The following is a 14,671-nucleotide window of genomic DNA, read 5'->3' as shown; positions in this document are numbered from 1 at the left end:
TTATTTTAGAAGCCTTGATTCTAGGGAAATGGAAACAGATGTACAAAGCTTGCCTGTCAAAATAGACCATCTATTGTGGAAAACCAAATCTCAGAGCTCCTGCATTCACTACATATGATTCATGTCCTAGGACTGTATGATACTGTTAGAATACCAGGTTTTTTCAAACGTATATACTATAAATAGATTCAATTTTTCATATTCAAATTGTAAGTTCATGGACAGAGCCCTCTGTCAATCTGTGCATTTTATAAACATAAAAGTCGAAAATGACATATGGGATATTTTTTAGAGTAGACACAGGTTGGGAGACTGTGGACCCCCAATCTCTGAATTTCCTGTAAGCGCTTGTTTTTCCTGTGTTTGCAGCTGTTTTGAGCAAGGCAACCATGCTTCCTGTATTTGCAGCTACTCCGAGCACGAGATCATCAGGAGTTTCTGATGGCAGGGTAGTGGGTTTCTGCTGGGGTGGTAGAATAAAATTCTGAGAGTTATGGCATAGATATTGGTCAGGGAATGCACTGTATAAGCTCCCCTGGAACACAGTAAGTTTGCTGTTCTTGATTCAAGTTGGTCTTCTTGGCATTCTTGTTTCACGGATGACCCATGTCTCTGTCTCTGTGTGTATCTGCATTTCAATCTCCAGCCCACTTCCCAGCGTTTGAACTGTACAGTGGCATATAGCATGCAGAGCACAGATCAGGCACAGTGCTTTACAGGCAGAGACGTTTCTTTTATGTAACTAGTTCCTACTTTCTTTCCTTTGATTTTATTGTTTGCATTCCCACAGTTTCAAAATTTGTTGTCTGCCTGTTGAAACAAATCATGAGATCACTACACTGTCTTTGCTGCTTTTATGTAATCCACATGTACATGAAATAAGAGCAACATTTAGGAGTCTCCCATACATAACACCTCAAAATTAAATAAAATTAGGATTTACTGTTCCTCTTAAAAAAATCTTTTAAAAGTTTCTATAATCTTAGGATCTGAGAGTCAGTCTCTTAAACCATTACTATAGCTATAACTTCTACGTCAAAATCACAACTAATAAGACTACAACATATCAAGGTAAAATGCATGATTTCTCCATGTACTTCAAATGTCATAATTTACCAACATTTAGCCCTTAGATTTTATTACAGGTTTGGTACCAATAGGCATGTCTGAACTCACTCTAACATTTTTCACTAATGCAGATATATCATTGACAGGTGGAAAAATTTGCCAAATCCAACCTTCAAGCCTACTCTAAATTGTTAGGAAGATAGTGGTAACAGATCTGCACCTTCTCTAAACAAATATAATTTCTAACAGTGTTCTAAATATTTATTCCTAAACCCAAAGGAGACAATGGCTCTAACTTACAGAACAAGAAAAAACATGATTATACATCATTTCTGCACATTTCCACAACTGCTTAAATATCAAAGAACTTACATGTTTGGTCAGAGAGTAGCTGATAAATCCAAAAGCTTTCCACTATTCATCGCTTAGAAAATTTTTGATGCAATGTCCACACACTATTTATGTACCAAGGACAGCATATCTGCTGGGAAGACAGTGTCTTCTAATTAGGCTAAGGTAATAAGAAGCATAATTTTAGAAATCTAAAAGTCAATTAAAATTCAATAAAAGCAAAGAAACAATGAAAACTGCTTAGCAAAACACCATCCCATATTGAAATGTTAATAGAAATGGAAGATTTTCTAAAATTAACACAATTAGCAGAAAAGCCACTGACAAATACTGAATGAAGGCTAAGATAGAAAGAATCAATTTCTACTGTACAGTATGATTTTGTTTTAGGAAAGGTCAATGGAAAATTGGTTATACAAAATCACAACAATGTGTATACAGTGTGGAATACTGATGTATACAATTGTATGTGCAAAATTAAATAGAATAATTTTATTATACAGTTCATTTTATTTTGACTTTTTAGTATAGATATTGTTTTAAAGGAAGGAGGAGAAATAAGTGTGAAATAATGGAAATACCTTACAATAATACAATAATGGAAATGTATAAAATTCTAAACAAAATTAAGAAAGTGTATATATTCATACATACGTAAGTATAAATATAACTATGCATACTCAATCTCATACATATACACATATGTAAACTTACATGAATATTTGAAAGTAATTGAGATTCTTCATTGTATATTAGGAGAGATATTATAAAACTGAACTCCTTATACTATGAAGGGATATCAGCTTATTGTCATTCAGGTCTAAGCAGTGTGTTATTACATTTGTTTATTGGCCAAAACATGGCTTTATGTTAAAAACTGGAGATTCATAGACCATTTCAAAAATATGCTTACAACTGCCAATATGATGGGAAAAATAAACCTGTTTTGGAAGTTCCTAAATACATTCATCGTGAAAGAATGGGAATTTATCTGCTAATATTTAGAATTAAAAAGGGATTGACGACTTGTGCTATAATTGCAGGTTAATCCTCAAATTCGCATGACCAAAAATTTTCAGTCTCATTAGCTACATGCTCAAAAGAGAAAATAGTGAGAAATCTTTAGATATATTTTTGTCATAGTGGCCGAAAAATCAGCGGAAAAATCAAGTAAATATTTTTATTAAGACTATGTGATGGAAGGCATAACACATACTGCCTTTATGGCTAGGAAACTAATAATAAAATGATGACAGACTTACATAAATAATTGCTTTTATTCCTCAGAGTAAAATAGAAAAAATGCCTGATTCCAGATTAAATATTGATAAACTCATATCTGAGCAACACTTGACCCACATCAAAGATATTCCTTTGGCACTAGTTGGAGAATAACATAATGAAAATAACATAATGATATGAAGGTCTTTTTATAGAAAATAAAGGCTCTGTGGTATTATATTCTGATGTTTCATGTCTTTAAAACCTGCATGAAATCCATGTACATTTATATTGAAAGGATGGCAGAAATATTGCAACTGATTCAAATGGAGGCTGTTGATTCCAAAGTACCAGTGTTTTCTAGTCTCAACATTACTAGCAGACATAGGAATTCAGAGTCTGAGATTGGAGATACAAAATAAGATATGCACTTGTTCAAAAGACACAAAGACAACACACACAATAACATGATCAATAAGTGGTTGATTTCCAACAAAGGTCAAGCTGTCTGTTTCCTAAATAAAAAAGAGCATACAAGGGGAAAAAAAATCATGTACAAGAGTTTTATATGCCAAAACAAAAAGACTATAGAACCTGTGAGAACCTAAAAGGTAATAGGATGAAAAGAAGTACATTTCCTATTCTTTACATTATTCAATCATGAGTCTTTGGTGACAGGTAGGGTTGTGCCTTCATATATTACTGCATAATATTATCAATGACTCTACGTTTTCATGAAAAACTACAATGTCATAACCATTTCCACAATGGATTGCAGAGAAAAGAGGAAAGAGAATGTCAGAAGCTAAAACCTGAAGCGAAGTATTTCCTTGCAGATACTGCAGTGTTTCAAGACTGAGACAGTGGTGTCAAAAGTTTAAAGAGAAGCAGAGGGTTCAGAAGCAACAATCAACTTGCTGCACAGGAAACCATAGCAGATGACTCAGAACTGTAATACTGGGAATAAACCAGTACCTGACTTTGCTAATTTTCGTGGGCTTAGTCTCATATAGAAGTCAATAGCAGTCTGCCATGTCTGGGTCATTGTAATTCGCATTTTGGTTATAAACATGAGCAGCAGAGAGCTGGCATATTGCCATCCTTTCAATAAAGTAAGGACCCGCTATGCTCAAAGTGTAATTAGCTCCGCTTGTCTCTGAATGAAAGAGTGTGTGCATTCAAATTGCTCCCGGAACAATGAGAAGAATGATCTCAATTCCACCAATAGGAACAAATCCTGTAGTTACCTTGGTGATCTTGATCGGAACTGCTGACTCATTTCTCCATCCCATCTAACTGCGTTTGGTCCAGCAGAAAAAAATGAAGGAAAAAAATGTAGTTTACCTGGGACCAGAATCCAATCATCAAAAAAAAAAAAAAAAAAAAAAAAAAAAAAAAAAAAAAAAAACATCGCAGGTAACTGGGAGATGATCATACATCTCACTCTTTGGGTCTGTATCCTGCTTATTTGCCTGAAATTTCCCATTTCTGCCTGCCGATGGCTGACTGGGATTCTGTGCTGCCGATTGCAGCTTACTGGTATCACATTCAGAAATGCAATATCAGAGTCCCTAAATACACTGATTGGGGATTCTGCCACTTGAAATTTTAAGATTCCCAGGTGCCTGAGGATATTTCCCGACATTGCAATTATCTTACTGGGGCATCTAGTGACGCATATAACCAGTACATCCCGGTGTATTGTCAGGTATTGACTCCCACAGTAAACCTGCCGTACAGAAAATGCAGCATTCAAGACTAACCCAGGAATCACAGATATAAGGAGGAAGCAGTAGCTTGAGAAACTCAAGCACATTTTCTGCACTGCGAAAAGGAACAGGTGACTCTTAGCAGAAGCATGGAAAATCAAAACGTATCTTCCACTCCCCCCCCCCAACGAGGTTCCTTTTGCTTCTGTCTCCTTTAGGTCTCTGGGACAGATTTTTTTTCTCCGTGTTTTTTTTACCGTCAGGAGCCTGACTAAAGTCTAGCTGACTTTAGTCAGGAGCCTGACAAGTAAAATCCGTCTGTGCAGACATTTTTATGCTACCTACGAACCAATAAGGAGAGAGATCTCATTTCAAGGATTGGAAAGCAAGAACCACATTTAACTTGATGATGCCATCAAGAGCTGATGATTCATCTGTGCCTCCCCCTCCTTCCTGTGTGTTGTAAAAAGAAGCAGAGCAATTGAAATGGGTATGCAGGATAAAATTCAATTTTCCCTGTGTTTTGTCTCTAGTTAACAGCAGACAACACTCTCTCTGTGTATAATCATACATGTAACTTAAATACACCTATCCTTAATATTATTGTTCATTACATCTTATTTCAGAGTACAAAAACAATAAGTCTCATGTTTTAAACTGGTATGTACTTTTAAGTCTCTTACAAAAATACCTTATATTTAACCCAATCCTCATTTAAAATATATTAAGTGGTTCTCTTCTTGTCAGTTCTGCCATTAACCTTATATTGCAAGCAGTTTTTTTTCTTCTTCCGGCCTTTTTATGAGTATAAGTCTTACCTGTTAAGAGCCAATGCAGTTCACAGTGTGAATAAATATCACTGTAAATTGTTTAATAAATAAGTTTAATAGAATTTAGCTAGTCAATATAAACTTAGGCAGGGGAACCATACTTCAATGTTGCTGAGAAGAAAAAAAATGTTAAATGGGGTTTATGATGAGTGAGCAGTAAGCTGCTTAGTATCAACAGAGACTGAATCATCACAGAAGTGAAGTAACAAAAACGTTAGATCCATTTCTGCAGTACACTAACATTGATAAACTACGTAAATACAAAATGCCTTTGCTAAAAATGATTCTATAGCTACCACATAATGTACATAGTTTGGGATAGTTAGGTATACATTTGTTTATTTACAATAAATGATCTGTAGAAAATGGCATTTAAATAACTTCAGTTCAGTTGAAGTGAGACACAATTGCTCCTGGCAGCACCGATCTATGCCTGAGAAAATGTTGAGCACTGAAGACACTCCACTTGGAGCTTGTTTTCTTCTTGGCAAAACTGGCCTTTTGGGCAAGGAACTTTCCATACCTCAACCACCGACAAAATACATAGTATCCGAAAATGGATAAGCAGGACTGTCAAATCTTGCCCAGACAGGGTAAGATGGTTTTGAACAATTTCTTGGCTTTGAAATTAGTCTGTGAGTTATTCTAGGCCTTAGCCAAAGTTGATTGCCTCAATGTTGCAAATGAGACTTTGGGTGATTTTCCAGGGGGCCAGTTGTCTCTGTTATTTGTTGCACATTTTGGAAGTTGCTTGATTGCACTTGCTACTCACTCAAATAACATTATTTCCCTTCTCGGATCTTCGATGGGGTTCAAGACTAGAGAAGTGTAGTTACTTTCCTCACATGACTTGGACAAGTTATTTATTATACAAGACTTACACTAGTCAGAATAGGATATTTTTCTTACTGCATATAATTTTGTATTAGGTTTATTTAAACAAATAGGGGAGGTGCTGCAGGAAGGTTTACCCACCTACTGGGGTCTGGCCTCATAGACTATTTACCTAGAAGCCAAGCACATCAGGCCCCTTCTCCTCCCCCCACCCTGCCAGTTCCTGTTTTGTTCCTTTGGATTGTTTTTATCTCATCTACATCCACCATTCAAGCAGAGAATCCTGATTTGTAAGTTTTCCCCCTAAATAAATAACTGTCTATCTCTCAGTTCTGAGCCAGTATGAGATTTCTTTTAAGCACCCAATATCTCTGCCTTCTATATAAGTGGAAAAATATGTAAATATTGTGGTTAAGACTATGTGATGAAAGCATAACACACACTACATTTATGGCTAGAAATAAAATAATAAAATGCTGACAGACTTACATAAAAATAATTCCTTTCATTCTTCTAGAATCAAACAAACAAAAAAACTTGAGTACAAATGCAATATTGATATCCTAACATATCTGAGCATCGTGTGACCCACATCAAAGATATTACTTGGAAAAAAGATATATATGGAAAATAACATAATGATGTGCAGGGAAGGTCTTTCTATAGAAAATAAGAGGCTTTGTTGTATTATGTCTGATGTTACATGTCTTTAAAGCCTACTTGAAAGCCATGTACATTTATATTGAAAAATATGACAGAAATATTGCAACTGATTTAAATGGATGCTGTTGATTCCAAAGTACCAGTGTTTCCCAGTCTCAACATTACTAACAGATATAGGAATTCAGAGACTGAGAAGGAAGATGTTGTTCTCCTGGGGAACTGAATTTCCCTGGAGGCCCCTGAGCGTCACTTGCCTGGGGAACGACTTTTCCCAGGAGCCAGGAGCGCACACACTCCGTGTCCCACACAAAGGCCCCTGCATGCAAGCGCAGGACGTAGTATTTGATGCATGTGCCTGGGGGTCCCCTTTAAAGGCTGAAACACCGTTCGTTAGTCCTCTTTCCCCTTTCCTCCCTTCACTGTCAAGCAAGCTTTACCCTCCCCACAATAAACCTTGCTACATGGGTTTTATTGTGTCTCGCATCTTCCTTTCCCCAAGAAGAACACTTGGGGAAAAGAAGAAGAAGTCTTGGTGCTGTGAAACCTGGGAGATCTGCTCACCCAGGATTTCCACCTGAGGCCGGAGCCTTGGCTTTAGGTGAGTTCCGAAGCCTCCCAGGGCACAATCAGGACCAAGGACCTGCTCCACAACGAGACCCACGTGTTCCATCTGCCCGGACATGGCTCCACGAACAACACTGACTCCTAATCGAGAGTTTTTCCCTTCCGGCTAGCTTAATCGCCCCTTTGAATCCAAGAATTGACCATTGAACTCCTGGCAACATCCGGTGTTCTCTGTGGTTGGGGGGGGGGTGACCTCCCTGGTTGTCCCCTTCACTAGCATTCACTCCTGGCTTGCATCCTTGTCTAAATCCGTGTCAGGGACAGCTCGGCTTTAGCCAGTGCCCCTGCCCACACGCCCCTGGGGGCCTGGGGTCCCCAGCTTTTTTTCTCTCTCTCTTTTTCATTTTTTTCCTGCCTTCTCTCTGTACAGCCGCTATAGTGCAGCTTGACCTTCGCTGCATTCCTCCTGCCCAGGGAGCCATCCCCTTCATTGGCTTGAGGCATTCAGCAAGGTCTCCTAGCACTTCACTTGTGAGCTCGGACACTTGCTCACAAATCCTGAGTGTTCGTGCTATCTGCATCTTGCTTTATCGAGGAGCCGTCCTCGGGAGGCTTGAGGTGCCACATTTTTTGCAGGTGTTTCCATGGCATTAGCCATGGGTAGAAAGCCATCCAAATCTATCCCTCCATCATCCCCACTGGAATGCGTTTTGGAGGCCCTTCAACCCCATTCTTTAATGCCTTCCTTACAGTCATCCACACTCATCCGTCTCTGCTCTAAAAAATGGCCCTGATATTCCTTAGAGGGTAATTGCAAATGGCCATCTAACGGCACTTTCAACCCCAACATTTTACTGGAGCTAGCAAATTACTGCCATCGTACAGGCAAATGGAAAGAACTCCTATATATCTCCGCTTTCTTCTATGTGGCTCTTAAGACTGACCCCTCTGTTCTTGCCCACTGTTCACCTGCTCACATGTTTTTAGCTATGCCATCTGCTACTCTGGAACCCTCTGCTCCTGCCATGGACCCAACTGACGAACCTCCACCCCCCCCTCTCCCCGGGTCTCGGAGAGCCACCTCCTCCCTCTCTGCCCAGTCAAGTGACACCTCACCTAAGTCTTCTTCTTCCAAAGTTTCTTCTAGGCATAAAAAACCCTCACCTGAGTTTTCTTTTCATGACACCTCACATAAACTTTCCAGTTCTAGGTCTCCGGAAGTCCCACGTAAATCTCCTTCCAGGTCCAGGCATAAGGAAACCTCACCTAACCTTTCTCTAGGTTTCTGGAGACCCCACCCAAATCCTATTCCAGATCTAAAAGAGTCTCACTTAGACACCCTTCTTCCGCCAGCAGGTCTCCATCCGGCTCCTCAGTCTCTGCTTCCTCCCAACTCCCACTCTTCTCATCAGAGGCCACACAGGTCGTCAGAAGTCTCTTTGGATTCATACTCCCCATCTCCCCCCCCCCCCCCCCCCCCCCCCGCCTTACTCTGCCTCCTCGGTCTTCCAAAGCCCTGCTGAGTTCCCCTTCCTCTCTCACTGGCCTTCTAGTGCTAGCACCTTCCTTCACTCCTCCGCTCACGCGTTCAAGTGCCGCCACGGAGCCTAATCCTAACCAAGCCAAGCCTGCTGCCATCCTGCCGCTGGGGGAGGGGGCTGGTGCAGATGGGTTGGTTAGGGTTCATGTTGTGTTTTCCCTGTCGCAACTTTCCCATGTAGCCAAATTACTTGGGTCCTATGCATCTAATCCTACCACTTTTATAAAAGAATTTCAATATATTATCCAATCCTACAACCTTACTTTCCACGACATTTTTATGATGTTGTCTAATAACTTACTTCCGGAGGAGCACAGGTGGGTCTGGGAGCAGGCCAGACAACGTGCGGATGAAGTTCACCAAACTCTACCCTCCCACCCTCCGAGGGCAGAGGCAGTCCCAAACCAAGAACCACACTGGGACTATAAAAGGTGGGATCTTGGCCAGGGACTGATTTCAAACTTGTCTCCTGAAAGGCCTCTGTAAGGCTACCCTTAAGCCAGTAAATTATTCTAAACTTTCAGAGATTATCCAGGATACGAAGGAAAATCTTTCTGCATTTTTGGAACGCCTTACAAAAGTCCTGTTGCAGTTAATGAACTTAGACCCAGAATCCCCAGAGGGCAGACAGTTACTAATGACTCACTTTTTAAATCACTTTTAATAACTCACTTTGTTATTCAGACATCAAGGCCAAGCTCAGGGGTTTGGAGAAGGGCCCTTTAACCCAGCAGGCAGAAGTCCTGGAGACAGCTTTCAAAGTGTACTATGCACAACACGAAAAAGCTCACAATCATTGCCACATGATAGCCATGGCTGCTCAACCGACCCAGGTGACAGGCTACCTGTCCTGTCCCATTCGTGCTGCTCCCCCATCTCCCAGGGTGCGTGAACCACCAGGTCTGTGCTTCAAGTGTGGTAAGATGGGTCACTGGGCCCGAGGATGCCCTATTCCCCATCGTAGTCCTAGGGGACCTTGTCCAAGGTATCACAGGGAAGGTCACTGGTCTGTAGATTGTCCTCTTGTGCTTGGTGGCATGGAGGCATTAGACCCTAAAAATTCCCAAGTTGACCCCTTGGGCTTGGCCCTGGATGACTGAAGTTGCCCAGGCTCCTCCTCCCTTAATGACCCGATTGTCACTGTCATCTGCAATCAGGAGCCACAGGTAATTCTCACTGTGTCAGGACGGCTCATCTCGTTCCTCTTGGATACTGGAGCAATGTATTTGGTTCTGAGGGAATTCTGGGGGCCAACCTCTCCTTCAAGTTCCCCTATTGTCAGGGTGGGGGGACAACCTTATTTACCTCAACAGACTCCACCACTCAATTGTGTGTTTAGAGGTATTTTTCTCACTCATTCATTCTTAGTTATGCCAACTTGTCCAGTACCCTTATGGGGAGGGATCTTTTAACTAAGGTTGGAGCCTCCATTTCTTTAGCTACCCCTCCCATTCGCTTTTTTCCAGATTTGTTGATGACACAGCTTCTTCTTCTCCTGGCTCCCCAATGTTCTGACACTAACACGTCTTTTCCTCTTCCAGCCTCCCAAGTGGATCCTCTGGTGTGGGAAACCCAAAATCCTGCTGTCGCTAAACACCATTCCCCTGTTGTTATTCAGTTACAAGACCCCACCAAGTATGTTACTCAAGCTCAGTAACCCCTCTCTTCCCAGAGACTCAGAGGACTTAAATCTATTATCTCTGACCTTTTGAGGAAAAGACTGCTCCGCACCACCAACTCCCCCTTTAATACCCCTATACTGGCTGTTAAAAACTCTAACGGAACTTATCATTTGGTTCAGGACCTCCGGCTCATTAACTTTGCTGTTGTTCCTCTTCACCCAGTCATCCCTAATCCCCTTACCCTTCTGTCTAACATTCCTCCAGGAACCTCTCGCTTCTCAGTTCTAGACCTCAAGGATGCTTTTTTCTCCATTCCCCTCAGCCCTCAATCTCAAAACATTTTTGCCTTCACCTGGACTGTTCCTGACACTAATTTTTCCACACAGCTCACCTGGACCATCCTTCCCCAGCCCACACCTCTTTGGCCAGGCTTTGGCCTTTAATCTGCTTTCACTGTCTCTCCATAAATCAAAACTAATTCAATATGTAGACGACATTCTCCTATGCAGCCTGTCTTAGGAGATCAGCAAGACAGACACTGTCACCTTATTAAATTTCCTATCAAAAAGAGGCTATGGAGTCTCACCTTCTAAGGCTCAATTGTCGACCACTTAGGTAACATATTTGGGATTAGCCATAACCCCAAACCAAAAGGCTATCACTCTGGACAGAAAAAAACTAATTAAATCTCTTGCAGTTCCTTCCACCAAAGAAGAGGTCTTATCGTTCCTGAAAGTGGCTGGTTTCCTGCGTTCCTGAATCCCCTCCTTTTCTCTCCTTGCCCGTCCCCTGTACTAAGCAGTTCTTGGCTCCCTGAATGAGCCCCTTCCCCATCCTGTGACCAAAACCTTCCAGAGACACCAACAGGCCCTAATCCAGGCTCCAGCTCTTCATCTTCCAGATTTAAATCTTCCCTTTTCTCTTTATGTAGCAGAAAAGAAGGGATATGCCCTTGGGGTTTTAGGACATCAATTGGGACATTCTCTTGTGCCTGTAGCATACCTGTCAAAGAAGATGGACCTCACCACTCGGGGCTGGGCACCCTGCATTCATGCTTTGGCGGCTACTAAGTTTCTTATTCGTGCGTCAAAGAAACTAAACTTTGGGGCACCCACCACAGTCTTCTCTCACCATAATCTGTCCAACCTCTTAACTTACAAAGGCTTACAAACCCTACCCCCTTCCCGAATCCTTTCCCTCCAGGTGGCACTGGTAGAAGATGCCACACTCACCTTTCAATGCTGCCCACCCCTTAGTATCTCAAATCTTCTACCTCAGCCTAATGTTAATGATTCCCCATCCCATTCCTGCATAGAGACCTTAGATGATCTACTGCCCCACCCCTCACATATACAGGAGGGCAAACTGTCCCAGGCCACCTATACCTGATACACAAATGGAAGCTCCTTTTTATGTGATAGGGCCCGTAGAGCAGGCTATGCCATAGTATCAGATACAGAGATAGTTGAGGCAGGGGCACTCCCTGCCCATACTACTAACCAGCAGGCTGAGCTGATAGCTCTCACCCGTGCCTTTCAGTTAGCCAAGGGACAATCTTTAAATGTTTACATAGACTCTATGTATGTGTTTCATATCCTCCTGTCCCACGCAGCTATCTGTAAGGAACACAGGCTTCTTACAACAAAAGGAGGATCCATAACTAACTCAGGTTATATTATGAACCTGTTAAAAGCCTCCCATCTCCCTAAAGCTATAGGAATTATTCACTGTCGGTCTCTCCAGTCCGACAGTTCCATTGTTTCCAAGGGAAATAATCGGGCTGACAGAGCAGCTAAGACAGCAGCACTCCAGAGCCCAGATCTGTCTCAGTCACCTCAGTAAGTTCTTACAGTGCAGCCCACACTCTCACAGACATCTCCTGACACCCAACAGATCCTGTCCTACCTACATCAGCTCTTTCATCCTAATAACAAAGATCTACTTCATTTTGTTAGGGCTCACCTCCAACTCACCCCTGAGGATATCAGGTTCCTTAAGGCTATCACTGCCTCTTGTCAGATCTGCCAGAAGTTAGATCCTAAGACCAAATACCGTAGCTTCCCTTTTCCTTCTCACCAGACCAGGGGCTCCCTTCCAGGAACTGACTGGAAGCTGGATTTTAGTCTTATGCCCACAGTCAAAAGAATTAAATATCTCCTGGTTTTAATGGATACAATGTCTGGGTGGGTTGAAGCCTTCCCCACCACCAAAAAGAGAGCCCAGACAGTCTCCGATGTTCTTCTCTGAGAAATCATTCCCCAGTTTGGAATTCCAACCTCTCTTCAGTCAGATAACGGCCCTGAGTTCACTTCCCAGATCTCTCAAAACTTGTCCAAGGCCCTTAACATTCCCTTGCTTTTCCATATCTCATACCACCCTCGGGCTTCAGGTAAGGTAGAACGGACTAACTGTTCTTTAAATGATGCCCTTGTTAAAATGTCCCAGGAACTTCACCTTGACTGGGTAAGACTCCTACCTCTGGCCCTCCTCAGGCTTAGAGCCCTCCACAAAAGTCCCCTTTTCATCTCACCTTTCGAACTCATGTATGGGCAGCCGGTTCCAACTCCCGTCTCCCACCTAACCCCCCCTTCCTGATCACCTGCTCACACAACTACTAACCCATCTACACTCGCTACTGTGGGATTTTACCTACCACTCATTACCTCAACCATGTGCTAATCCATGTCCACTGCCGATTAAAATAGGAGATCAGGTATTATCCCCCCCTCCAGGTCAATGTCCCTTAACCTTTTCCCCTAAATGGCAGAGTCACCTCAGAGTAATTCTTTTGACTCCCAAAGCTGCTAAGCTCGAGGGAATTCCTCACTGGATTCACCTGTCACATCTTAAACTGTTTACTTCTCCAGCTCAAGACCTCATACACGGTAACTCAGACAGGACCTTGCTCTCTTAAGTTCCAGAGGACTCCAGTCCAAGGAAAATAGAGGTCCTGTCCTTCAATCAACTCTCTTGTGCCAACATATTTTCCTTTCTCCTCTTTTTCTAAATTTCCAAATAACCACTCAGCTGTTGTTACAGGAATCATCATCAGACACGGAGCCAAAGGTTCAGGTGGTGAGCAAATTCTTAACAAAATTCCTTGACACACCAGGTTCACCACTGATTGCAGCAGTGTCTCCTGGATGTTAAGGTAATGCCCAAAACATCATACATGTTAAGAATGCATTTCTTTTAAGACATTTTCTTTAAGTTCCAGAGAGCCAGCTTGACCCACCTGAATGGACCGGACTCAAAGGAATAAGTCCTCAAATGGAATAAGTATCATTTAATTTTTATCATTCTTAGCCTCAAAAACCCTAATGCCCCCCACTATCTCAAACCCTGAAGGCCCCCGCCTCAAATCTCCTTTTTAATTTTTTTTCTCTCTCCTAACACGATTTTTGTTTTCCAGCATCTTACGATGACTCAGTTCCTCAAGACACAGAGGGATGTGGTTTCAATCAGCCATCCCAGGACACCAGCAAACAGGACACGATCCCCAGGACACACTGGACACCCCAAACCCCTCAATGCCCACAAAGTCAGCAGGAAGCAGTTATGAGACACCAGGCTATGCCTTCATTCCCTACCCATTAAGACCCTCAACTCCCCAAATTTTTAATAAATCAAAAAGGGTGGAGATGTTGTTCTCCTGGGGAAGTGCATTTCCTAGGAGGCCCCTGAGCTATGCTAGCCTGGGAAACTACTTTTCCCAGGAGCACACACACCTAGCGTCTGACGCAAAGGCCCCTGCGTGCAGACTCAGAACATGGCATTTGATGCATGTGCTTGGGGGTCCCCTTTAAAAGCTCAAAAGCCATTTGTTAGTCCTCTTTCCCCTTTCCTTCCTTCACCGTCGAGCACACTGCACCCTCCCCTCAATAAACCTCACCACGTGGGTTTTGTTGTGTCTCGAATCTTCCTTTCGTCTCCATGGAAAAGAAGAACAGAAGATACAAGATAAGATATGTACTTGTTCAAAGTACACAAAGACAACACACAATAACAAAGTTATCTGTTGTGTTAATTATTTTAAAGGGTAGTATTGATCGTGATGCCATGAACAATATATAGTTGATTTCCAGCAAAGCTTATGATATCTGATTTCCTAAATACAAAAGGGCATACAAGTGAAAAAAAATCATGTACAAGAGTTTTATATGCCAAAACACAGAGTCTGTGCCTACCAAGACAGCAGAGTGGAGCCTGTGAGAACCTAAAAGGCAATAGGATAAAAGAAGTATGTTTCCTCTTCTAAACTTTATTGTA

General features: G+C 42.0%; 1 long non-coding RNA gene across 1 annotated transcript in view; it reads left to right on the top strand.

Annotated features, from left to right (window-relative positions):
• The window catches only part of LOC142837380 (uncharacterized), a 41,641-nt gene extending 27,345 nt beyond the window's left edge, over nt 1-14,296 (top strand). Inside the window, exon 4 of the long non-coding RNA XR_012908260.1 lies at nt 13,815-14,296. This is a non-coding gene — a long non-coding RNA (uncharacterized LOC142837380). The remainder of the gene's footprint in view (nt 1-13,814) is intronic.
• The last annotated feature ends 375 nt before the right edge of the window (nt 14,297-14,671 follow it).

The sequence above is a fragment of the Microtus pennsylvanicus genome, chromosome 18, assembly GCF_037038515.1.
Source record: "Microtus pennsylvanicus isolate mMicPen1 chromosome 18, mMicPen1.hap1, whole genome shotgun sequence".
Taxonomy (NCBI): Eukaryota; Metazoa; Chordata; class Mammalia; order Rodentia; family Cricetidae; genus Microtus; species Microtus pennsylvanicus.
The sequence above is the reverse complement of the archived record's forward strand: the minus strand, read 5'-3'. Positions and strand labels throughout refer to the sequence as shown.